Here is a 27,637-nt window from a genome sequence, read left to right as displayed (position 1 = left end):
ACATCTTGATGGGTGAACCTCATTTCACGTTCTGCCTTAGGCAACAAAGTATCTTGGACAACCCCGAGAAAACACTAACAGAGAGAGGGAGGGAGGGAGGGGGAGAGGGAGAGTCAGACAGACACGAGTTCTTGGAAGAGCGATGAGATCACTACGGGAGGAACATCTACGAATTCCAGGCGGCGGCGGAGGAATAGCCAATAAGCCTGTTACGTCAGCCAGAATCACGGGAGCGGGCCGGCTTCCCTTTCCTGCGTCTCTACGGCAGGCTAAAATTAGGTACAAATCGAGTGGATGACATCCAGCAATGTCAGGGGGTTCGGACATATATCGCTGCACAGTTATTAATAGGTCTGCTTTTGGTAAGTCCAAGGGCCTTATAAGCTCCTGCTCCTCCCGGGCAGTTCTGACTTGACGGAGGAAAGAATGGAAGGAAGAAATCTGGGAGAAATGCAGAGAGGAGGAAATTAGGTCAGTCTCAGGAAGCGTCCCGGCGCAACCCTCGCCCCTTTTCCCATGAATGCGGGCGGGGCGGGGGGCGGGGGGCAGGGGAGGGGACGTCCCGGGCTCATCTACCACGTGCCAGTGCAGACCAAATGAAACATGGGCGAATGGAAGTGGCAATATATTCCAGGCTAACTAGAATGTAATATTTGGCGAAAGCTCGGGTCCTTATGCATATTTTATGAATTACTAAATATTTCATGTGTACAAAGCACTAGCTTTGACATATATTCAGCATGGATTCTGGGTTTTGTATTTGTGCCAACGATTTCAGTCAAGATATAACTATAGAAGATGAGATTTTATTGCTGTACCTTTGCGATCGAATGGATTGCCCTCCCCCCCCCCCCAATGAACTCTTTATTGCTGCTGGCAGCCTCTAGGAAAAGCTGAAAAAGGACTTGGAGTGCAGCTTGCCTACACCTCTATAGAGCAGTTATGAAGCTGTCAAAAACGGTCATACAGTGGATGCAGAGGACAAGCTCAAACCAAAGTCCAGCCATGCTGGCTGGGAAACGGCCATTTCTGCAGTCTTGCACCTTGTCTCTTGTGGAGGTCTTGCCTCTAAAATCAGATCAGGCTGGATCACATGCAAAGGCTTCCTGCATGAGACAAAGATTTCTGCTAATGCTGTTGCCTTGTGCATTCCTGGTGCAAATGCAGCTGTGAAAGATGTGTGCACAAAAAAGGATTGTTACAGTATAGAAATCTTCTCAATTCAGGCATGCTGGTTCCATACAGTAACTTTGCTGTTTTATTCCATAAATTCCTGTGAATTCATTGTTCACAAACCAAGAATCAAAAACTAGTGACCAGTGAGAAATATGTTGGAATACAATACCATGGCATGTAGCAGATGATCTGAACAGGGGGAGGCAACAGGAAAACTGATAGCCTGAGTGTATTCTCCTCCTCTTGGTTTTTCTATATCATCATGCAAGTTGATGCTTTTAGCCTTCCTTCCATCTTTTCCTGAGATAAGCTCTGTTTTTTTCCCTTAGCTCCTCTGGTTTACCTAGTCAAAAGCAGATTGCACACATAATAACCAACATTAGGGACCTCTATAATCATAAAAAGGTGCATTTTATCCCCTTCTCAATCCTTATGTAGAACATATCATAGGGAAAGCTACACCAGATTCAGATGAAGGAGTGAAAATTGGTGGAGGAAACATAAATAATTTAAGATACGCAGATGACACATTCTTACTAGAAGAAAGCAACAACTACCTGAAAAGACTTTTAGTGAAAGTGAAAGAAGAAAGTGCCAAAGCAGGACTGCAGTTGAATATCAATAAGTCCAAAATTATGACCATAGAAAAAAATTATTTTAATGCTGACAATGAAGGAATTGAAATAGAGATTTTGTTGGCTTTAGTTCAATTATCTAGCCAAATGGAGATTGTAGCCAATAAATTAGAAGACTGTGATTCAGAAGAGCAGCAACGTAGCAATTTGAAAACATCACCAACTGTCCGGATGTGTCTCTGGAGACCAAGACCATCCACACTCTTGTGTTTCCAATCACCACGTATAGTAGTAAAAGCTGGACAGTAAAGATATATAACAGGAAAAACTAGATTAATTTGAAATATGGTGCTTGAAGAGAGCTTTGTGGATATTCTGGACTGTCAGAAAATTCTGGACTGCACACCCTCAGTCAGTTAGTTCTAGGGTGCATGCAACTCCTTGCAAACAAAGGAGTTGCATGCACCCTACACTAACAAAGCTAGGCTGACTGCTGGTCTATTACTGGGTATGAAGTACTAGTTATGCCTTATAGACCTGAACTGCTGTTTTCTCCTGTATGCCTTTCTTGACCTCTCCCTTGGCTCCTTGGCTTTTCAGAAGAGTGTAAGAGTTGCTGTATCCAGTTGAACAACTGGCCAAAGGAGGCTGTTTTGGATAATTCACTTATGGCCACATACAAGCTCTTCAGGTTATAAAGCTGGTTTGTTTTCTGTGCTGCTCAGTATTTCAATTTGCAATTTAAATTAAAGGTAAATCTAGACTGCCTACTAGGTTTATATGCTCTTCTCTGCTTTTTTAGGCATTCATTTTTATCCTGCATTTATGTTACATTATTTTTAATTGTGCATTTCATGATTATTAGCTGCCTGTGATGATGTCTGATGTAAAGGCATGGTACAAATACAGGTAGTAAGTTAATTTTTAAAAAAGTAGAGATTAATTTTCAGGTAGTGTCACTCTGATATGTACTATGGTACCTGCTGCATCATAGTAAAAAGAGACATGGTGGCGCTGTGGGCTAAACCGCAGAAGCCTTTGTGTGCTGCAGGGTCAGAAGACCAGCAGTCGTAAGATCAAATCCATGCGATGGCATGAGCTCCCGTCGCTTGTCCCAGCTCCCGCCAACCTAGCGGTTCGAAAGCATGCAAATGCAAGTAGATAAATAGGGACCACCTCGGTGGGAAGGTAACAGTGTTCTGTGTCTAAGTCGCACTGGCCATGTGACCATGGAAGATTGTCTTCGGACAAAAACACTGACTCTATGGCTTGGAAACGGGGATGAGCACCGCCCCCTAGAGTTGAACACGACTGGACAAAAATCGTCAAGGGGAACCTTTACCTTTACCTTACCTGCAGCATGTTGTGCCCCATAACCCACTCATGCTATGCCTCAGTGTGAGCTTCTACACTGCACCTCACTAGTCTGAGATCACAGATCTGCCTTGCTTGTAGACTAGTGAGCTATGGAGGCAAGAGCATTTCATCACTTGAGAAGTGGGCAGTCAGGAAAGATGGCATGTCTGATCCTAAACCATTTTTATTTATAAAAATGTTGACTCAGTGTGTGACTGGGTGTTTTTAAATTTTAAAAAAGGCAAATTCTATGTCTGACATCATTAGGCATTGAAAATAAACTGCTTCTGACATATAACTCTTACACAACTCTTATACTTTTGGGGTGATCACACCTGGGATGCTATATGCAATTCTGGCTACACTTGGAAAAAAGCTATTGTATAGCTGGAAAACACACACAAAAACTAAGACATGATGTGAATAAAAGATTTCAACAGCATTATTTCTCAGAGCTGCCCAAGTCGTCTGGGCAATTGAATCCTGCTGTACTAGCTTACATAGGACACGGCCCATTTGAACATTTTTCTCACATGCGCAGATCAGTGACTTCTGTATAAAATGGATTCTGACCTGTCTGCATTCAATTTCACCATCCTCTATGTTCTGCTATTCTGCCTTCAGAAGCAAGGTTGCCTTTTTTACTTGTCACTATTGCTTACGGAGAGTCAGACATGACTAAACAGCTAAACAACAACAACAACAACATTGTATTCACGAAGGCTTTCACGGCCGGGATCTAATGGTTGCAAGGGAATTTAGACAGAGTGGGCCCTAGAAACAAATTATTATTTTCATACCATGCCAGCCTGGCTGCCCTCCCTTATGTGGTTGTGTGTATGACTCAGCCAGCCTGTATCCTTTTCCTGATGACAGGGCAAAGATGAGACAAGCCAGATCACATGAGTGTTCTGAAAGAGTGGCTGCAAGTGTGAAATTTGTGTTTTCTTCCAGGCTGACTGATCCTCAAAGATATGTACCTCACTGTATCTGTATTCAATAATATATGGTTTTGTTTCAATCTCAGAAAGTCTGCTTCTGAAAATGTGTATGTGTGTGTGTGCACGCACACACACACACACACACACACACACAGAGAGAGAGAGAGAGAGAGAGAGAGAGAGAGATTACCTATGACATGGACAATATATCTGTGTTCTGTGTGAGCATTTTTAAGCTTTAAGGGGAGATCTTACCCATATTTCTATGTAAAGTAGAAACAATAAATACCACCACTGCCACCAACAATATTGTTTCTAATGATATATTTTCTAACACGTATTTCTGTGTTCTTTGTTATCTTGTTTGATAGTTTTAAAAGATCATCAAATATGCCATACCTCTGAATGTCCTCCCTCTTACCTCAGTCTTCTCTTCCAGTGGTCTAGCACAAGTAATTTCCCATGAAATACTTGGCCTGGCACCGCCAACGTGTTATAGTCAGGAAAGCTGCCACCCCCTTGCCTTGCTCTCTTTCACCCTCCCACTCTAAGGATGCTGTGCCCTGTGTTCCATTTAGAGCAACTCTGCTTCTGAGAGAAGGGGCCTGAGGCTTGCTAGATGGCTGGAGGACAAGGACAAGGAAGGTGGTGTGTTGCTTTCTTTCACCACTCTTTCTCTGGCCTTGGACATTTCTATCACCCTGAAAGGAGCAGAAGCCCTTGAAATCGCCTCTGGCATGTGTACATAATGAAATGCTTGTTATTGTGATTGTCTGTTGAGGTCCATATGAGGGCTCCAGGGAGCTGTACAATATATTGCATTGTGTACTCTGGGCATGAACATCCCCATTTCTATTGGCGGAAGCCAGGCTGCCTGCTATGGGGGGGGGGGTCTGAAGGGGAAGCTTGTCTCCCAGTGACCCCAGGTTGTAGTGTATGCTGGGGAAGCCATTTCCTGTCTCACAAAGCTCAGCAAAAACAATTGCACAGCCCCACCGCGGATTCAGTTCTTTGTTATGCTAAAGTGAGGTGCTAAGTGGGGATAGACAGAAAATATCAGGCAGATATAACACAACCATCAGCTGGCAGGATGCAGAATGGGAGTGGATTGTGGAGGGGGAAGTATGCACAGAGAAGAACAAATTCCTTAGAACAAATTTTCCTCAGAAATGAGAAGCAATTATAAGATCATCCATTGCATAGGAATTAAATCTGCCCGCCACATACAAAATATTTGGTCTCTCAATTTTGGCTTTGGTAATTAGCTCTGGAGATATGGAGATTCCTCATGGTCCTTTCCAGGAGAAGAGCCACCCTGTGTGGCCTTGGGCAAGTGGCACAGTCCCAGGACACCTCCAGAAGAAGAAAATGGCAAACCGTTTTTGAGTATACTGTAACTGGAAAATTCTGGAACGGGTCACCATAAATCACAAATGATTTGATAGCACATTGCTATTATTAATTACTAATTACCTTTGTTAATTGCATAGTTTTTACTTGATCCTTACATACATAAGGGAGTCCCTATGAATCAAGCCTGAATTTATTCTGATTTTTTATTGCATCACTGTTTGATACTACTTTTATCTGTCATAGTCTAACAACACAGGTTCATTCTCAGTAGTATCAATTTTTGTCCCATACACCAACTTTGTTACTTAACAAAAGGATAGAACACCACAGAATATGTCTGTGTGGTTTATTTATTGTTTCTATATTTAAACACTTAACACTGCTTTTCTTTTAAAACAACAACAATGCTTTTTTTAAAAAGCCCCCCAATATAAGAGAGAAACAGTTTGGAGGGGCATTGTGCATTGGTGCATTGATTTTCTCCTGCAGCCTTGTGGGCTGCTCAAGAGGAGGGTTAGACCCCATCACCACATGCCTGCTCCTCCTTAGCTGTGGGGCAGAATTCCTTAGCTTTCTTCCTGGTAATGTCATCTACTTTGTCACCAAGTCTGAGTGGTCTACACCAAGACCCTGCAAGCTTAGGGCTTCTTCTGTTGGGCCCACCTTTCCTTGCATGAATACTTTCCTGATACTATGGGTATTTGCATAGTATACCCATGCTTACCCTGCAACAAGAGAAAAGTGGTGTGTTACACAAACACACAAATAGGGAATTTGTGCCCCTCCTGATGTTCATTGGACTGCAACTCTCATCACTCCTCTCCATTGGCCCCATTGGATGGAGCTGATGGGAGCTGAAGCCCAACATGTTCATCACACTTTCTTTAAAGATGATCTCTTAAAAAGAAAGCATTTCTTTTCTACAGTTGAGGGATAGGCAAAATAAATTAACTAGATCTTAGGAAGTGGGTAGGACATGTGAGAACAGCTGTTTGTTTGTATTTAGTTCTTTTCCCTTCCTAGTAACATCTGATGGAAAGGTAAGACAGTTCAATTAAAATGCCAGCCAAATAGAAATACTATTTTAAGAAAGGTCAGAACTCACTACCCCAGACTGGAAGGATGCTGTTACTCATGTGACACTACTAACTGCCATCTTAGGTGAAAAGCCAACATGACAAAGTTTCCGAACAGGAGTAGTGGGAGAAGGGGTTGTGTGTTGTGCTACTTCAGCCTGGTTCCATAGGCTCAAGGCCAAAGTGTGCCGCCAAGAGCCCTTCAGTGACAATTCGGCATGTGACCTAGTTCTTCCCCACCTCCTAATTGCCCACCAATGATTTAGCAAATCAAGTACTCGGAGAATATGGCACCACCATGACAGAATTGTTGATTATACCAAAGGACCCTGTAAAATAGCACATAAAAGTTATATCAGCACAGGCAGGCAAGCATGGGACAGCAGTTGCTGGTGCCTTTTGAAGAGGCGGTCATTCCATCTCCCTGGTCTTCCCTGTCCTTTTACATCTTGCTACACCTGCCTTTGTTCTCTACATTTGCCCTCCCTCCTCCCTATTTCTTGTATCCAGTTTTTCCTGGCCCACCTCCCCTTCCCATCATTTTCAGAGCTTCTCTCATCCAAACTCTATTTATGTAGCTGTGGAAAGATGTTGTAAAGTCATGTAAAGATACAAAAAGGTCAGAGGGGAGATGATAAGATGCCAGCTTTTTTAAAGTCTGATGAAAAGACAAAAAAGGCTTTATATGGGCATAAATGGGAGGCTCTGGATTGCATGCTGACCTACACGTCCACAGCAATATGTGCTATATACTGGGGGGGAGGGGGGAGAGACGGAGAGAGATGTAGCTTGTCCTTCCACTGGGTGAGGCAGCCTACAGGCATGTCTGCATTTAGCAGGAGGAGAGAGAGAGAGAGAGAGAGAGAGAGAGAGAGAGAGAGAGAGAGAGAGAGAGAGAGAGAGAGAGAGAGAGAGAGAGAGAGATGAGTCCCTTCAAGCAGGAATCTTGCCTCCACCCTTACGTCTTCCCCAAAGTTGCTCCCCTAAAGGACTACCTCCCCATTGGTGGCACCCTTTTTGGGGGTATCCCCATTGATGATGGAGACACCCCCACAGAATACCTGGTTCTAAAGTCTTCTTCTCCTCCAACCAGATGGCACACATCAGTGGAAGGAGAAGATGGAGATGGTGGGCTTAGAGTGAGATCATAGTCCTGCTAAGAGGCGAGAGTCCACAGACCAGAGTCCCACATGAAGTGCAGCAAGTTGCACTTGCTCTCTCTCACACACACTGCTCTCCCAGGTTGGCAGATGTTCTGGGCCTCTCTTTTGAAAGGCAAGAATGCTAGCACTTGTCTTCTGGAAGTAAAGATGCAGGATTTCAAACTGCCCTACATGAAACAGACAGGAGCAAGGACTGGAAAGCTAGATGAAAACAATAGGCAGGGGATAGAAACCAAAAAGGACAGTGCAGCAAGGTGAAAAAGGACCGGGGAAAGATACTGGAATAGGGGGAGGGAAAGAAAAGCACCATGTTCAATTTCAGATATAGATGTATGTCTGGTCTGGGATAGTTCATTGTTATTTTTATGTATTTAGGAGAAAAAGAAAAGAAAAACCTCAGGCCCATAATTCTGATAGATAAATAAAAATAAAGTGCATACAGTATGAAGTATGGATGTAAACATACCCTTCTCTGTCAGAGGATGTGAAATAAGACCATTGGATGACTGCCTGTCTGATGAGAATGCATTGGGGAGTTATTAGGTGTGGAATGTGTTAGGCAGAATGATAGGCAGAAGAGCAAACAGCTGTGAAGAAGCAGATTAATGAGTTACTCTGGGGAGTTTATTATGTGCTACAAAGTCACTTCCAGCCATGGCAGCCCTAACAGGGTTTTTGAGATAAGTGAGATATTCAAGGAGTGGTTCACCATTTCTACCCGCTTCACCCATCCTCCATGAATTCAAGAAAATAATAGACAGTAAATCAGAGAGTTCTTTAGCAAGTTCCTTCAACACTTGGATGCAGTTCATCAGGACCTGGGCACATAAATTCATTCAGTATTATGACTATTTATCTGTCAGTCTCAAACTACAGTCCAGTCCCTTCTCTTTGCACTTCACATTTGCTTGGAGGATCATAGACTCTCTTTTGGGAGAAAACTGAGCAAAACTAGGAAATGAATACTTCTTCCTTTTCTTTATCATCTCTTTTTTGTAGCTTCTAGCGTCTCTTGCTAACCTCAACTCATTCAGAGCTTTTGCCTTTCTAATGCTATCCCAGCAATTCTTTGGTACCCATCAGAACTCTTCCTCGGTGGCCTGGCTTCCCTTCCACTTCCTATATGTGTCCCTTTTTTGTTTTCAGGTCTTCTTTAAGCTTTTTGTGAAGTGACATTGGCCTATTTTTTGGGGCTATCTTCCACCTTCTTTTCTTGTTGTAATTATCTGCAGTTGTACCTTTAGAATTTCCTGCTTAAGAGACTCACACTCATCTTGGACTCTTTTCCTTGCTAGGATTTTCTGCCATGAGCCCTGCTTTATCATTATTCTGAGTTAATTAAAATTAGCTTTCCTAACTTTCAGTGTGTGGCTACACTCTGCTTTTGCTTCCTTTGAAATCAAGAACTCAAGTATAACATGATCTTTTTTCCTCCTTAATTCCCCTTACTGCTACTTTATCCGCTGAGGGTTTGGCTACACATTGAAATACTGCAATGTTTGTGTCAAGTTTATCATGCTTCAAATTGATTTTAAGTTTGTTTATGTCAGCTTGATAATGAAATTATTTTGAATCAATTTTGCATGTATGCTTCTTACCAGTGTTGGAGTATGTGGAGTTTGTCAAGTATTGTTTGACAAGATAATAGGTTTCAGGCTGCAGGGTAACCCTGCAGTCTGATCTGGTACAGTTTCTTTTCTATCTGCAACACTGAGCTAGCACTATGTCAGTTTTTAAAAAATAATAAAAAAGTAAAAATTAAAACAAATATTAAAAATCAGACCACAGCAAAAAGAACATAGTGTTTGTCCCTGCCACATAAGTCACCTCAATTTTGGATGGGCATTAGCAGTGGTAGCAAAAGGGGTGAGAGGCAGCCAGCATGTGGGCTAGCAGGTGCAAAACAAAAACCTCAAAAGCAGTTCCAGGATGATGTGTGCCAGCTACCATAGTGTCTCCTCACAGCTATAGCAGCATAGGGTTTTATTTTAGCTCCCCCCCCCCCGCCGACATTTCACTCCAGAACTGCATAGCTTGGGAGGCCAAAACCCTGGAAGATGGAGCATCATAGTAAGATATTAAAATTCTTTTAAAATCCTGTGCAGCTACCTTAACTGATATACCACACATCTTACACCCAGATTAAAAGTTGTCCCAGGAGGACACAGACACCAACCCAAAAAACATGTGACTTTAAACTGATTTCAGACCCCCGGATCCAGCTCTCAATTTATTTCACTAGTGTAACCATGCACTCAGTTATCCCTATTATTTATAATCAAGCCATGGATAGCTAATCTGTTAGTTTCTTCCAACACTTTTGTAGGAGAAAATTATCAGAAACACAAGCCAGGAATTTATTGGGAGGGCCACACTTGGCAGAATTTGCCCCCCAACAGAGATCAGGGAACCTGATGCCCTTAAAGAAGGAGCCATGTTAATTAGTGCAAGCATATCAGACAAAAAGCAACAACAAAAACAAACGAGACAAAAATGTCATGACACTTTAAAGGCTAGCTAGTATATTTTAAAGTGTGCTTTTATGGATCAAGTCAACTTCCTCAGACCTTCCACAGTATCTAAGAAAGTGGACTTGATCCACAAAGCTCACGTTAAAATATTGTATAGCCATTAGTCTTCAAAGTGTCACAACATTTTTGTCTCTCTTTTTCTCTCTTTTTTCTTTGCTTTTGTCTGATAGAGTAATTAATATCTCCCATGGTTCTTTTTTTGGTGCAGACATTTTACTCCAGGAGTGCATAGCCTCAGGTGGGTGAAAGGCATAGTGTAGTAACTGTGTGTCTTTGAATTTCTAGCAGTTTGTTTCTCAAAGGTTTCACCTGCATCTTCTCCTTGTTGGGCAGTTGGTAGTAGAACCCAACTACTGCGTACCTTTTAATTTTTTGCCCAAACTATAATTATCCAGAAGCTCTCAAAGAGACAACCAAGCTCATTCTCCTGTATTTCTGTGCAGAAACATGTATTTTTAACATATACTGTGATTCTACCTCCTCTTCTATTCTTTCTATTTAAAAAAACAATTTATAGCCTTCAGTTACTGTAGTCCACTCCTGGAACTTATCCCACCAAGTTTCAGTTATCCCTATCAAATCATACTTACCCTCCTAAATTAAGATTTTGAGTTCCTGTTTGTTTCTCATAGTTCTGGTATTACTGGAGACTGTGTGATTCGTGCCTGGTTTCCACCTACATTTTTATGAAGACTGCTATTGAATCCCATTGCTTGGTCTGTTCCTTTTTTCTGTGCTCAAGAAAAATATTCCTTCTTTTTGAAAAAAAAATCAACAGTCTTACAGAACTCCTTAAAGTTCAGTAATTTCCCCTTGGTACCTATCTTGGCTCCTGCATTAAGCCAATAATAATGATGATACTTGCATGTCATCAGTTCAGCTTGGACATACAGTGATACTTTCCAGAGTTTTCCAGGTAGAGAATACTCAGAAATGATTTACCATTCCCTTCTTCTGGGGGTGTCCCAGGACTGTGCAGCTTGGTCAAGGCCACACAGATGAGATCTTGTCTTTGGAAGCATAGTGAAGAATTGAACTCTTGAATTGAACAGTCAGATATTATTATATTATTTATTTGGATTGTATACTGGCCATCTGGCTACTAAGGTACTCAGTCTACTGAGTTATCCAGTCAGCTAAGAAGCTCACAATCTTTGTTATTATTGGGAAACATACCTAGCTCATGCTTTGGTATATTTCAAGACTAATCACTTGTGTTTACAGGAGGTTGAGCTTATATTTTTCACTCTGGGCTATGTGGCATTCTGCTAATAGGCCTCAAGTTTGCAAGCCTGTCTTTCTTTAAGCTGAAGCTGAATGTCTCACCTGCTGTGAATACTTTACCTGAATGCCTCACTTATTTTTATGTCAGTGAAAACTGAATGCCTCATCTGACAAGCCTGCAAACACAAATGGAAAGCAGTAGAAAATAGATAAAGAAATGGAACTATGTATTAGGTAAATACCAAGTTATAAATTGGATGTGAATGAGTTTAGTTTGTTCTTCAAATCCTACCCCACCACACCTCACTGTCTTTCCCTGAACAGAGAGCCTAGTAGTGTACAGGATTCCTGCACTTTTTATTTTTTCCTCTACATAATTGCTGAAGCCTTGAAAACCTAAAGGTGTCTGTGCTGGTTTCAAACTCATCCCAGATTACACAATTGGAATGTGGTTTTATACTTGCCACAATGGGTATAATGGCAAATGACCTCCAGGCTTGTGGGAACCTAGGGAACATTGACGTGCCCGCTGAGTCTGCCCTGACTGGTTCAGTTCCTGACGCTGTGACCTCCTTCCTGGCAGAGAGGCTTGTTCAATCAGCATTTTGGAGCGACTCCCCTTTCTTCACACTAAGAGTACAAAAACAGGGACAAGACCACAGGCATTCTTTGTTTTTCACATTTCTCTAAAGTTTGTGATATCTTCCTCTCAGGCTGGTGAAATTTTAGGTGCCTGATAGCACTAGATGGGGAGGAAGTTTTCTTTTCTTTTCTGAGGTGGCTTTAAATCCTAATCATCCCTCTTGCCCCAGCTCCCTGTGCCTGCCTTTCTGCAAAGGGGTTTGTGTGTCCAACATGCCCATTAGCACATCTAAAAGCCAAGAAGGAGAGGAGGGAAGAAGACTGGGGTGGGAGCCTCTGGCTGCATGCACTAGAGCTCATCAGCCCATCTGGAGTGAGGCAGCGAGCAGGGCACCAGGGCTGGAGTTAGCGTGAGCCTTGCACCTGCAGAACCTGGGCAAAAACCTCGCTTGGGCTGGTGGTGAGCCTTCCACAAGCACTAGGAGCAGCTCATGGCCTAGAAAACTTCTCTCTCTGTGTGTTGTCAGCTTCAGATGTTTCTGTGTAAATGAATTCTTTGATCAAATTAGTTAGCAGGGTTGTTTACCAGATCAGGACAAATCACAAATTACAAGCAAACTCAGCCTGGGCTGGATTGATTTATATGAGATTCAAACTGAATCTGAATGGCCAGGTTCAGCTGGTTTAGATACAGTATCTGGCTGCAGAGCTAGAGGTCAGGAGGAGTTGGATTCCCCACTGTGCCTTCTTGGCTGAAGTTGTTGATGATGATGATTTCTGAGGCAAAGCAAAGTGAATTTACAAATCCTGGTTACAGAACACAGGGATGAAACCAATTTTTATTGGGATGTAAAATAAGTTTTTTTTTTAGCTGACTGGCAGGAGCTTTTTTAAAAAACCTTGGTTCTTAAATCAATTCTTTAATAACCATTCCGGGCAATGTGAATGCCCCGTTAACTGTTCTGGGCTAGGGTGACTGTCAGTCTATCCAGCACTAACCAATTGTTCTCTTCTGCTTCTCTGCTACATCCTCTTGATGTTTGCTGGCAGTTGTGAGTCTGTTGAAGTCTGTTACTGAAAGGAACCATATGGGTCCGTTTGCTTTTGATCTGTTCAATTTTAAGTAATGAAACCTTTTTTATTCTTTTTCTTACAAATGTCTCTGGGTGAGTTACTGAGACTGTAAATGCCAGTTGATGAGAAAAAGGGGTGGACTAATCTGGGGAACTTCACTCTGCTCTGTAAATCCCTGCACTTCTGCTTGTCAGCTTGAAGAATTTTAACCAAAAATTCAAACCTGCAACAGGAAAGGTACAAAGATGTGCATTTCGCAGGAAAATGCAAGTTCATTTGGTGAGAATTTCTTCAAAATGACAGAATAGAAACAGATAAGAAACTGCTTACAAATGACATAGGCAAAAATAAAAGAGAGAACATCTCTGTTGCCATGGGAGTTCTTCTTTTTTGACTCCAAAATCCATTCCATGTTCACTGGATGCATATTGGCAATGCTAACAGAACATATGTATGTACCTTTTGCTGCATTTTGAAAAGGTGTGTATTTTTCAAATTATACATATATATATATGCATCTTTTCTTTGGCTAAAGCATTCTTGCATGCAATTTTGAAAGGTATGTTTTTATTTGCACAATTCAAATGTGTGAATTTATTTTCTGCAGAACACATTACCAGGCCTAGAGGACATGGAAGGAGACTCACAAAGGAATCTGAACATATTCCGGCATCCCCTGGGCAATGACAGCACCTGTTGGCTGATCAATCCAATTCAAATGCATCAATGTGAGGTTGTACAAACGGCATTGGATGACTGAAGATTTGATGGTAGCTGCCCCAATGCAGCTACCAATGTTGCCAATCAATGGACCAAAGTTATCTGACATATTTATTAATTGTATTGTTGCACTTCTGACAAGGATAAAGATCAGAAGTCCTGAAACACAGATTTATGAACACAATATGCATCCAATCCACATTTGCATTTGTGTATTATACAGATAATGAAATATATTCTTAATTTTTAAAAAGGATACACTTAAATTCCAGTGTATTGGGCTCCTTACATAGCCCTAGCCATGGTGCTTGGACACATTGTTTTGGGCCAAACAGATTTTGAATTTAATTTCATTGGAAGTATTCTGGTGCTTGGTAGTAGGGCAGTTGGTATGACCCAACAGAAACAGGATTTGCTCAGTTTGCACTCCAGCAACATTTACAGAGCCATGCGTTCCCTAATCTCTGGGTTGGCAGGAGTACGTAGACCAGAAATGGAATCAAGAAATCTGTGGATGCTGAAACTTATCTTACCACAGAGGCCCTTGGTCAGTCTCTCTTGAAATGTTAAATTAAATCAATAAGGAAGAGTCCTGATTTCATTCTTAGAAGGAGGCCAGTAGGGTGAACATTTGTGATCATGTTTCTAGCTTGCTTATGTTTTGCTTCTCTCTCTCACCTGCAAAAAATGGCTGGAAATTCTTGTGCCTCCATGGCAGGGACCCTGACACCCAGTAACTTCTGCATGTTCAATTCCTTCAGCAATATGCTCCATGAGCTTTCCCCCAGGAAACACACTGTGCAAGCAAGAGTGAACAGATTCTCACAACTACCCCAAAGTTTCTGTACCTTGCTCTATCTCACTCAGCCTTCCCCCCGCTTTTCTTCTGTAAGGGTAGACAAGTCAAAAAGATGAAAATATTTTGCCAGCAAGATGTTTGCTGTTTAAGCAAAATGGTATTCCTTGTAACTTGCCAGTTCAAGCATCATCCACATTCCAGAGGAGTCACCCAACCTCTCACCAGCCATTCAGATTGCATTGCATTCTCCTCTGCTTCTCTTATGTAAGAGATGGTTCAAAGCTTTCCTCCTGCTCAGCTGGCATGAATGTGAGACCAACGGGCTGTGACCAAATTAACTTCTTAGAGAAGGGTGACAGGCACAAAGATTTATTTGGAAAAGATCACTTGGAAGTACTGCCCAGTATAATTTGTGGGGGGCAAAAAGAGAGATTAAAGAAAAAAAGAAGCTTGAAGAGCACTCCCTAGGATAACCTCTGCTGCTGCAGCTTCATCATTATTGCTGCATTATTGATCATACCATTAACACTGGTGAAAAACAGCCCTGACAACTGCTTTGTGTTCAAGTGAGAAGTGGTTAACTGATGAAGAAAAGGACTCCGCTTCTAAGATTTTCCCTTGTGTGGTGTCACTTTGTGAATGGCAGTGAGCACAAGAGGGTATCCTGTTGACCATCTTGACTGCTGTCATTGCTGTTGTCAACATTCAGGCTGCCCTTTGCTGTGTAAAGCTTGCCTTCCTTTTTCCTGCTGGCAACATGATCACAATGTTGTTCAGGAATAACAGGCCATTTCGTGGCTTTTTGAATCTTGAGCACAGAAGCACAAGACCTCGCATTCATAAACTGGAGAGGGTTTTTTTAAAGAATTGAATAGTATTTTGTCTTGACCATTTATTGCATCTTTCCCCATTAGTCTGAGATTCTCTTTTAATTTCCCACTCTACAGTGACAATCTTCCTTCTCCACTGTACCACTAGCTTTATTTTTAATTAATTTTATTGAGATTGTATGATACTTTAGGATACCAAGTGTGGTGTAGTGGATAAGAGTGATGTCCTAAGACTCAGGAAGCCTGGGTTCAAATCCTCACTCAGCAACAGAAATTTACTGAGGCTGTAGAAGTGAAAGCCCTGTTAGGGTCACTACGACTCAGTTCCAACTTGATGGCACATAACAGCAGCAGCAGCAGCAGCAGCAGCAACAACAACAACAACAAATGATACATTGTACATATTTTCTATTTTTCTTCCCTCAAGGTCAAATACTTCATAAGTATCTGGTCCGAATATTTTGAGTTTCAAAAAACTGCAAACCAGTTTAGACTAACAGCTATTGAAATAGGCAGTCAAGAGAAACCTGACTTAGCCTCAGAGATAAACATCAAGGTTACATTCAGGTTAGATTATTGTAATGGACCCTACATGGAGCTGCTCTTGAAGTCCTTTCTGAAAAGAAAGAAACAAGCTGCATTTATTTTTCCTGTTTTTCCTGCTTTATACACACCAAAATTAGGCCTCCAAAATGTGTGTGATAGGAAAGGAAAGGAAAGGGAAGGAAAGGAAAAAGCATGGCTTGAAAGATAGGAGGTTGAAAAGCTACTGTGTAGGTGCCAATAGATTATGCAATACAGGTGCTCATCATGGCAATCCCTACAGTCATGACCCAAGGGAAGTCCAAAAATGCAGCCAATTGTTTAAATCCATATCAGCAAAGCAGTGCTAGCAATTTTCATTGGTTAAAAGAGCAAAACTCTTGGGAAACTGATAGCCAGAAACCTATTACCTAATTCCACCAGCACTTAATTCATTGGCATACATCTTAGTGGCAAATTGCTGCTAGTTAAGAAGTTTTGGGTTGTGTTTCCTGTTGTATAGCAATCTATATGGATTGGTGCCAAGATAAGTATTCAATTGGATTCAGTCAGTGGGTCAATTGCCCATTTGAGACCAAACCAGCCTCATTACAGTTCACATTATATTGTTGCTGATAAAATCTACATGGTGAAGAAACGGGAGTGTGAAGGAGTGGCAAGAGACTTTAACCTCCTAGCTTGAATTCCGGGAGGCCTGGCTCCCTTACTAATAGTCCTAAAGGAAGCATTTAAATGCCCTCCTTTCTCTCTCTCTCATACACACTCTCATTTTCTCTGCTTATGTTGTGCAAGGTGTTCCTGGCTGAATAGTTGTCATAGAGACAGTGCTGTCATAGCAATTGGACTAATGGGAACGTTTGGAATTTAGGAAGGAGAGATTATGTGCTCCATGGAGACTCTTTCTACACTCTTGCCAGTCCCTGTTGGAACAGCCCCTGTTCCAGAGCTTCACAGTTCTTGTTTGTTATTGTTCAGAATTCAGTGGCAGCGAATGGAGTGGCCTCCCCCAACACTCAGCAGCATTAGAAGCTGCTTGGCTTCAGAGATGTTTCTCAGAAGAACAGGATTGCCACATTTCCCACCAAGTTCCTCTTGCTAAAGTCAGCACTACTGTCACAGCCACCCAGAAAGACATCTTTTATCATGATGCTCCATGCATTATTTTGTCTTTCTTATGTTGATTCTTTAGGACCATGGTGGGCATGTCAAGATGATATCACTGATGATATATTGTATGGGACTGAACTCTATCCTCTTGGCTGCATTCTTTATGCACTTATAAGGACTAAAACTGCAATGCATTCTATAAACTGTATTTTAAATATATATTTTATCCTGGCCTAGGATATACATTGTTGCTGCACCTAATTTAGCTGTAGTTGTAGCACTAAACCAATACATCATTAATTAAAATGCTCACCATGTCTTATCAAGTCAATATTATTTAAATTACTAGACTTTTTTTAAAAGAAAGAAAGAGAAGGGGTTTGAATGCCAGAAAAAGGGGTGAGTAAGAGGTTGATGATAATGGCAAAGAAGGGTAAAAGAAAAGGGGGTTATGTGATGGGGTGGACACTTGAAGTGCCCCTTTCCCAGGATTATTAAATGCCAGTGATTTAAATGGCAAGGTGTGATATGCAGAAATTTGCATTAACCGGAGACAAACTTGTGTTTGATCACATCCTTAGGTGAGGCTGTACAAGTCCTGAATCAGCTTGTCTATTAGGTCATGGACTGAATGACAGCTAATGAATAGATGCTATACGAGATGCTTGTACTTTGATAAGATGGAGACATCATGTGTGGATTGTTTTCATCTCTGGAATTGGGTACACAACTTATTGTAGACCCTCTGCTCTGAAACAATAGGCACATTGCTTGAATGCTGCCAATTAAATCTCCTACAAAGAGAGGGCAGAGAGAAGGAACCCTGAATGCCAGGACTCTGAGGTGCCCACCTCCACCTTCATTTGGATAATGACATTTCTAATCCACTTTCAATGTTGCAATTACTTGGTTGCTTCTTTGTTTTATTTCTTACCCAATATTTTTCAGAAAGTAGGTAGGATATGACTCTGACTTGAACTAGACTGTTGCAACTTCCTTATTTTGTATCTGCTACTGTATTCCTGTCTTTCTGTTCCAAATTCTACAAGAATGAGAACAAAAAAGACACCAATAGCATAAATATTGCATTTACATTTTAAAACACTTGATGTTTTTATCCAAATAACTGGGTGTTCATTTAAAAGCAATGCATGACATTCTGACAGTAATTCTATACATAGCTACCCAGAAGCAAGTTCCATAGAGATTTCTGATCTGGCTCTTGAGTTCTTGGAAACCATGGCTTCCTTGGACATGTCCCAACATGTTAACAGCCTCACCCATGTGGGTGGTCACACCCTAGAGCTGGTGTTCTCCACTGAGTGAAGTGAGTGTGGTCTGATGGTAACTGACCTTGTGTCAGTTCTCTTGTCATGGTCAGATCACCACCTAATAAAGTGTAACCTCTCAGTGGCTCTCCCACCCCGCAGGGAGCAAAGACCTATTTTAATGGTCCGCCCTTGAAGGCTACTGGATCCTATAGGATTCCAGGACTTCATGAGAGGGATTCCGGCTGATCTGACTGGCACTCCTGTCAAGGATCTGGTTAATGGCTGGCTTGCTGCCGCCACCAGGGCTCTTGACACAATCCCTCCTAAATGTCCTCTCCATTGCAGAGCTCGGCCAGCGTCCTGGTTTAATCCTGGAGCTGCAAGCTATGAAGCAAAACAAGAGAAGGTATTTGGAGACGGAATCCAACGGATTATAATCAGAAAGCTGTCAGGATTGCAACTAACCACTACCTTACTAATGTGAGGTCTGCCAGTCGAGTTCACTTCGCTGACTGGATAAGCGAAGCTTCAAATCAGCAGGCGGAGCTTTTCCGTATAGTTCACGATCTATCCGGAACTGGTCTAAGTGATGGGCCTCCTACTAGTATTTCACCTGACCAATTTGCAGCATTTTTAAAATCTAAAGTGGAAGCCAACTGCCGGGAGCTCTCTCCTTTTTTGAACACAGTAGATCGAGCAGAGATGTCCAGCGCTCCACTTGTCCATTGAGACTCAATCTCTTTCAGCCTGTGACGCCAGATATGGTGGACAACATGCTTCACCACTGTCGTGTCACTACCTCCTCCCTTGACCCTTGTCCAGTCTGGCTAATCAAAGCAGCCAGACCTGCAACAACCGAATGGGCCACAGCAATAATGGGTCTCTCCAGGAGGGCAAAGTTCCCCGTGCCCTCAAGAAGACACTCATTATGCCCATAAGGAAGACACCAAGTTTGGTGGCAGATGACATTGGCAATGATAGGCCCGTCACCAAGGTTTCTTTCCTCAGCAAAGTGGTAGAGAGGGTGGTAGCTGACCAGCTTCAGGCTCTTTTGGATGAAACCGATGCCCTGGATCCATTCCATCCAGGCTTCAGGCTGCACCACAGTATGAAAATGGCATTGGTCGCCCTGTTTTATGACCTGCTGAGGGAGGCCGACAGGGGCAAAATGTATCTGTTGGTCCTCCTCGATATCTCAGCTGCCTTCGATACCGTTGACCATGGGGCCCTCCGAGTAGGGAATCGGTGGTCTGGTGCTTGCCTGCCTCCGATCCTTCTTGGAGGATCATCCTCAGAGAGTACAGCTTGAGAAAAGTGTTTCGGCCCCATGAAGTCTCAATTGTGGGGTTCTGCAGGGCTCGATTATCTCCCCAATGATGTTTAATATCTACATGAGGCCGCTGGGTGGGGTCATAAGGGGTTGTGGGGCTTTGTGCCATCAGCACATTGATGACACCCAGCTCTACATCTCCTTTTCTCAAACCACAGTGGACGCCGTTCCGTCCCTTCAGTGCTGCCTGGAGATTGTATTTCAGTGGATGCAGAAGAATGGATTGGGGTTGAACCCGGACAAGATGGAGGTCCTGAGGGTGGGTAGCCCCTCCATTGGTGGTTTGGGAAACTCCCTCTCCTTTGGGGGAGTGACTATCACTGCGTAGAGTCAGTTTCACAGCTTGGGGGTCAATCTGGATCCGGTACTCACCATGGGAACCACGGTGGTGTCAGTGGTCCACTCTGCCTATTTCCATCTGTGGTGGATGGCCCAGCTGCATCCCTATCTTGATGCTGAGGCACTCACCACTCTGCTCCCCGCGCTTGTAATCTCAAGATTAGACTACTGTAATGTGCTCTCTCTGGGGCTACCTTTGAGATTGATTCAGTAGCTTCAAATGGTGCAGATTGTGGCGGTCAGACTTCTCAGTGGAACAAGAAAATATCAGCATATTTTCCCCACACTGGCCACCTTGCATTGGCTGCCCATTTGTTTCCGCATTGATTTCAAAGTGTTAATGATGACATATAAAGCTCTAAATGGTTTAGGACCTCGATATCTAGCAGAATGCCTCCTCCCACCTAGATGTACCAGAATCACTCATTCTAGTCAGGAAGGGTGGCTGAGGGGCCTAACTCCAAGGGAGGCCCAGAGAGAAAGAACAAGAAACTGGGTCTTCTCAGCAGTGGCCCCTCGCCTTTGGAACAGTCTGCCCACAGAGTGTCACTATGCAAGTACCTAGAAAACAATGCAGTAATATCTAGAAGCCAACATGGATTTGTCAAGAACAAATCCTGCCAGACTAATCTGATCTCATTTTGTGACTGGGTAACCTCCCCTGGACTGCAAGGAGAACAAACCTATCCATTCTGAAGGAAATCAACCTTGAGTGCTCACTGGAAGGACAGATCCTGAAGCTGGGGCTCCAATACTTTGGCCGTCTCATGAGAAGAGAAGACTCCCTGGAAAAGACCCTGATGTTGGGAAAGTGTGAGGGCAAGAGGAGAAGGGGACGACAGAGGACGAGATGGCTGGACAGTGTCACTGAAGCTACCAACATGAATTTGACCCAACTCCGGGAAGCAGTGGAAGACAGGAAGGCCTGGCATGCTCCGGTCCATGGGGTCACAAAGAGTCGGACACGACTTAACAACTAAACAACAACAATATGAATGTTGCCCTTTCCAGATTCCTGTGTGATCCAAGCGGGGAGTAGTGCCTCACTCTAAATAACATTGTCACCAACCCACCATTTCAGATCACAAGCCACTGTTGGTTATTTGATATCCCTGAGAGAGAGTCGTGGCACATATGGGATATTATATACCACACTTCGAACATGATGTTTAAAAATTAATCAATTGAAATTAAACATTAGAAATTGGAAAATTAATTAATAATGGTGGTAAGATTAAAAAGGGAAAATGTCTGAATTCATTAAATTCGCTAATTTATCAACTCTTGAAAGAGTGTACCTGTCACCCATAGACACCCTCCACAAACATAAAATGAAAAGATTGATTAATGAAAAAGAAGATAAACACAAAAAGAAAAGAAGAAAAGAAAGATAACAAAACTATCTGTTGCCACTAGAAGGCACACTTTTCTTTTCTTTTTTCTTTTTTTTACTATTGAGACTGCACTCTTGAACTGTCAAACACAGCCTGGTAAGCTGCTAAATTTTGAATCCCTTTTCCCCTAACTATCCCACAGGTGGATATTATAAATTAAAAAGAGCACTTACTTACACCAGCAAGGTTTTCATTGTTTTTCTCCTTCATGCTCCTTAATCAAGGAGCATCTGATTCCTGCATGTTGTGGACATGCATGGAATGGACAATTCAACTTAAACCTTTAGCAGTAAGTTGGTTCTTCCTTACTAGGGATCCTCTGGCCATCGCTGACCATCTGCCCACATCTCTTTCCACTTCTCTTCTTCCTCATTCTCCTCCCCTTCACTAAGAGTTTCTTTTCCTATTTTTATACTGCCCTTAACCTCCTGAGACTCCAGAGATCTGCATAGCCACTGAAACAGTCCCTGTGGAGAGCCTGACCCATCTTGGGTAGCACCCAGGTGAGGTGTGCCAGACATGGCACTCAAACGGGTTGTAGAAAGCATCAAGGTCAACCCTTGTCATAAGCTGATGGTCTCCCTCTCATGCTGGGCTTCTGGATGTCGTTCTCAACTGCACATGATCAAGATCAGGCTATGCAGCTTTGTGAGTGGCCCCAGTTCCCCTCTCCATGACATGGCCACAGGATGCTGCTTGCAAACAGATTTTTTTATTAAACTTTAAATTAAAAGGGGGGCTGTAGGCCAGCCTCACCCAGCATCCTCAAACCCAACGAATCCCAACCTAGCTCCAACATAGATGAACCATAGTTGAAGGCTAATAGGCTGAAGTTGAACTCAGATAAGACAGAGGTTATGTCATTAGGAGGCCCTCTGGAAGGGTTAGATGGGACTCTCTCTAAGTTGGGTGGAGTTTTCCTTCCACTTAGGGAGCATGTTCAAAATTTGGGGGTGCTCCTGGACCCATCTCTGGAACATCAAATTCTGTTCATGTCCAGATCATTTTAACCAACTGAGACTTATTGCCCAGTTACACCTCTACCAGAATGGTGAGTCATTAACAAAACTGGTTCATGTGCTGGTGATTTCCAAGATCAATTATTGTAATGCTGTCTATATACGTATATGCTCAGAGACCACTGGTAATGGTGTGACTAAAAAAATCTTGTAAATAAATAAATATATGGGACTGCTCTTGAAGCCGGCCCAGAAATTGCAGCAGATCTAGAATGGGGCTGCTAGACTGGTGTCAGATGGGAACAAGTTTGACCACATCTTGCCAGTTCTGGTTCACCTGCACTGACTTTGTGTTGTTCTCCAGACCAGTTTCAAGGTTTTAGTATTAGTCTATAAAGTCCTTCGTGGGCTGGGGCCCCTTTATTTGTCAGAGCATCTTTCCCTCAGGACATCTGCTCATGCCACCCATTCCTTATAGAACTTTCTTCTCCAAGTTGCCACACCAAGAAATCATTGTGATGAGATGGGATTTTGAGTTAAAATCTTTTAAGGCATATGGGTTTTGTAATTAAGAAATGAGCCAGAGAGGTTCCATCTTGTTTCTTTGTATAAAGTATCTTTGCTATGCTGACAAGTTGTTTTCTAGGCGAGCAGAGAGAATGTTATTCTGATAGCCTGAGAAAAAGGACTCGGTGTGATTACATGGGAATTGTTGTGACTCTTTGATAAACTACAGTAACCCAAATAACATCTGGTGCGGATGGGAAAGAAGTCATGTGATGCAACAGGACTGTTTGCCTAGTAACGAACTCTGATTGGATGACATCGTGGGAAGGTGCGAGAAGCCCTTGCCAGTTACTCTTGAAAAAGGAACTTTTTGCCTATGGACATTGTCTTTCAAGACCGATCCTTCAGTCATTCGTGACACATGGGACTAACCTTTACTATACTGGATTATCCTTGGACTTATGGGATTTTTCTCTAAGGACTATGCATGGACTATTTTCTATGGACTGTTCTATAGAATATTCTTTATGAACTTCTTTTCTTGGAATACTCCATATGGACTATGCTCTTGTAATTTTGTAAGGACTATAGTATATTTACTGGATTTTTCTTTTCTAAGGACTATGGGACATACAATGGATTTTTACTTTTGTTAAGGGATTCTTGTTCTACAGTATCACTGAGGACTATAGCCTTTTTATAACCTACTTGGATTATTTTGTCTTTACTAATGATTTCCTGGACTGGAACTGTTTTTATTCTTTTTAATGGCTTTTTGTGTTTTTGTAAGGTTTTTGAACATGTTTCTATTTTTCATGTTTTCTTTCCCTCACTACATCTTTGTAACTTACCAGCACAATGCTAGTTTATTTGCTTTGGTTTAATTTGGCTTTGATACTTAGTAACATGCTTATTCTTTAATAAAATAAAGATTATAAAACTCAATTGGTTTTCTGAACAGTACACTTGTCATAGGGTCATCTGAGAGTGCTGCCTCGGCCTAGCTTACTTAGAGTCCTGTCAGTGGAGCAAGTTAAGTCTAAGGACTACATAGCCCACTTGACCTTTTCATAATAATATCTGAGAGTACCAGGGTGTTCTTATGTGGGCAGACCTGTGAGAAGGAGTGTTGTATCTTGGCTAGCTGAATTTGGACTCATTCAGCCCATTTTAGCATGTGCAAACTCCTGATTGCTCTCTGTCCAGGCTTACACGTGTTTTTGGACTCGTGTTTGCTGGCAATCATGACTTCTTTTTTGTGGCCCTACTCTATGGAATGGGCTGCTAGTAGATGTCTGTCAGGTCTCCTCCCTCCCATCCTTTAAGACAGGGGTCTTTTTTTATTTGTTTTTCAGCCCCATCGTGTGCCGATGGGGCTGGCTGTGTTTTTTTTTAACTAAATGGACTAATCACATTCCAATGTGATTAGTGGGAAATGGTGCTTCGACTTACGAACATTTCGATTTACACCCATCTTCTGGAACAGATTTTGGTCGTAAGTTGAGGCACCACTGTATTGGGAACTTCTTCCCTCAGCAAAGGAGGAGGGAGGGCTTTTCCCTGGCTCATACATTTCTACTGTTATGTCAGATTATCAATATCCCCACCCCTTCAAAAAAATAAAAAAAAATTAAGGTAGCCAGTGTATGGCTGTAGAAGGCAGCCAGCATGAGGCAACAGATACAATTTATACTGGTATTTGCATATGCCAGACCAGTGAAAAATATGTTGATTTTATATTTGTATTAAAATAAACAACCCTCTACTGCTTCAGTAAAATGCCTCACTTCCAATCAAAGAAATACGATTCCTGGCCAAAAAATAAAAAAAATTCCACACTTCCATTTGTGTTATACAGTGGTGCCTCGCTTAACGATGTTAATTGGTTCAAAAAAAATCGCTATGGGAAAACATCGCTAAGCTAAACACCATTTCCCATAGGAATGCATTGAAAACCGGATAATCCATTCCAATGGGAACGGATTACCGTCCTTAAGTGAAAATCGCCATAGGAAACATCGCTAAGCGAGACACGGTTCTCCCATTGGAATGCATTGAAGCCTATTCAATGCATTTCAGTGGTTTTGACAGGTCCGTTTTTGTATTTTTAAAGTGTCGTAAAATGTTCAAAAACTGTTTTAAATGCTTGGAATCGTTAGTGCACCTGGTAAAATCTTTGCAAACTTAATTTGGCTTTGTTCTGACTCTTCGTTAATTTTTGGTGAATTTTTCCCCATTGGAATGCATTGAATTGTAGGTTTGACAGCTGTAAGTTTGACACCTGTCAAACCTACAGTTCAATGCATTCCAATGGGGGGAAATTTTCACCAAAAATTAACAAAGAGTCAGAACAAAGCCAAATTAATTCTGCAAAGGTTTTACAAGATGCACTAACGATTCCAAGCATTTAAAACAGGTTTCAAACATTTTAAGACACTTTAAAAATAGCAAAAACGGACCTGTCAAAACCATTGAAATGCACTGAAACCTATTCAATGCATTTCAATGGGGGGGGGGGAATTCACCAAAAAATAACGAAGAGTCAGAACAAAGCCAAATTAAGTTTGCAAAGGTTTTACAAGGTGCACTAACGATTCCAAGCATTTAAAACAGTTTTTGAACATTTTAGGACACTTTTAAAATAGCAGAAACTGACATTGTTAAGCAAAACAGGGGACCCAAAATGCAATCACTATGCGAAGCATGGTCCCAAAATCGCTAAGCGAAAATCGCCCATAGAGAACATCGTTAAACGATGCAGAAAATTCCTCAAAAAAACCCATCGCTCAGCAAATTCTTCGTTAAACGAAGCAATCGCTAAGCGAGGCACCACTGTATAGCCAGGATTCTTAAAAACAATTTTTAAAGAAAAATCAGATTCAACAGAAGTTCTTATTACTCATAGGCAGATATTTAGAACAGCCTTTAGTATCTTCCAAATTGAATAACTGAGTGCAGAGATGCATGTTTTGAAAATGTTTTAATCTATTCCAAGAAGCAGAAGGTATTGTGAGCCGGTTGAGTTTAATTGGGAATCATTCCGTATACAGGTTAAAAGGCTATAAAGCATTTGCAAATTAACTATGGGCATATATGTGACACATAATAAAGCATTTGCAAGTGAATTGTGCTTTTGTGAAACAGTTTCTTTTCTGCTTCTGAAGTTCTTAACACTTATGGCTAGAATGTTTTCCACTGGTATCACACAAATATTGCATGCAGCCAGTCTGTGTAACTCTAAGCTACAGAATTTTTAAAGGTTCTCATTATCAAGGCTGAGATGCCCACTGTGTAAGACTCTGAAAACCTATCTCTCCATTGAAACAGGTACAACACTGATGGATTAGTGGACTGCAGTATAAAATAGTTTGACCTGTCTGTAGTGAGGGCTAACATTTGCACAGTCACTGTGGCAGATAGAGTGTTGAGCCAGGATTCGGGATTCAAACAAAAATACTCATAACTCTGTATTCACGAAGGCTTTCACGGCTGGGATCTAATGGTTGTTGTGGGTTTTTTGGGATCATTGGCCATGTTCTGAAGTAGAACAACCTTCAGAACGTGGCCAAAGATCCCGAAAAAACTCACAAAAACTCATAACTCTGTTTGGGTTTCTATAAGTCAGATGCAACTTAATGGCACATAATGAAGAGATCATTTTTAGTTTTAAAATTTGTTACACTTTGATTTAATCTGTTTTTCAAAGGTTTCAGGATGATGTACATTCTCCTCACCTCTATCTTCATAACAGTGATGGGAAGTATGTTAGCCATTTGCAGTTAGAAAGGATTACAGATCTACAATTGAGGAACCGACTAGACAGGAGATTAGTCTGAGCTAATACCATGTTTTCTATCACAGCCAGGCATTTTGTACCAGCTGAAATTATTGATGTCATTCACACAGGAAATGTTTAATTACCTAAGGAAGTTGCGCTACAAGTGTCCAAACAGCAGAGGGTCAAATTAATTGCATTCCTCATATCATCCTCTTCCCACTTCTTCACTGTCAGACCACTTTATTTGTTCAGTTTACGAAGTGACCTAGTGCTGAATCAACTGTTGTGCTTATCAGGTGAAGCTGTTTTCAGTTTCCTCAGGTCACCTTGCATATGGATGGTATATGTGTCTGCATCTTCCAGAAAAGAGAGAATCAAAGAAACCTTGGGTATTTTTTTTTTCTGTTTCTCTTTTTTTGTTCCAGAGCTGACCAAAAAGATTCAACCAAGCAAGGTTATTTCTAACAAGAAATGTATATCTGTACACCAACTAAAACCATTGCTTAAGGGTTAATCCAGAAGAAACACTCTGGAGTACAGGTTCTTAACTTGAAGTCCACGGACGTGTGGGGGTGCGTGATGTCCCTGAAGGGGGCCCATTAAGGCTTGAGAAAATGTTATGGTCTTTTGCAGTTAAAATAGAATGAATGAATTAATGAATGAATGAATGAATGAATGAATGAATGAAAGCGAGAAAGAAAAAGAAACAAATAACAAACTCTTAATTTCCCTTGCTTGTTTGTGTAAAATTTGGCTTTTCTAATCTACTGCCTCCATTAAAAACAAACAAAAATAAAAATAACTTTATGATACCAAATAACTGTTTGAAATTTCTGCACATCATGAGAATATGCAGGTGATTTAGACTTCAAAAGTAAATAGCATGAGCTTCAGTAAAGTAAGAAAATGGTAAAATGAAAAAAACGGCAATCGGTTGTAACAATGAGGTCGTCATTTAAAGTTTATCAACTAATAGCAAAAGCCAGAAAACTGCACACAATAGAATTAT

The 27,637-nt window shown here is 41.7% G+C and overlaps 1 long non-coding RNA gene across 2 annotated transcripts; it reads left to right on the top strand.

Moving 5' to 3' along the window:
• The first annotated feature begins 129 nt into the window (after window positions 1-129).
• LOC140707471 (uncharacterized) lies at window positions 130-14,037 on the top strand. 2 transcript variants are annotated; one of them, XR_013545567.1, is made up of 2 exons: window positions 130-362; window positions 13,659-14,037. It is a non-coding gene; the product is annotated as an uncharacterized LOC140707471 (long non-coding RNA). The 2 variants fall into 2 exon arrangements; XR_012087559.2 differs by having other exon boundaries at window positions 272-471.
• Window positions 14,038-27,637: the final 13,600 nt, after the last annotated feature.

Source organism: Pogona vitticeps, chromosome 5 (assembly GCF_051106095.1).
Source record: "Pogona vitticeps strain Pit_001003342236 chromosome 5, PviZW2.1, whole genome shotgun sequence".
In the NCBI taxonomy this organism is placed as follows: Eukaryota; Metazoa; Chordata; class Lepidosauria; order Squamata; family Agamidae; genus Pogona; species Pogona vitticeps.
The sequence above is the reverse complement of the archived record's forward strand: the minus strand, read 5'-3'. Positions and strand labels throughout refer to the sequence as shown.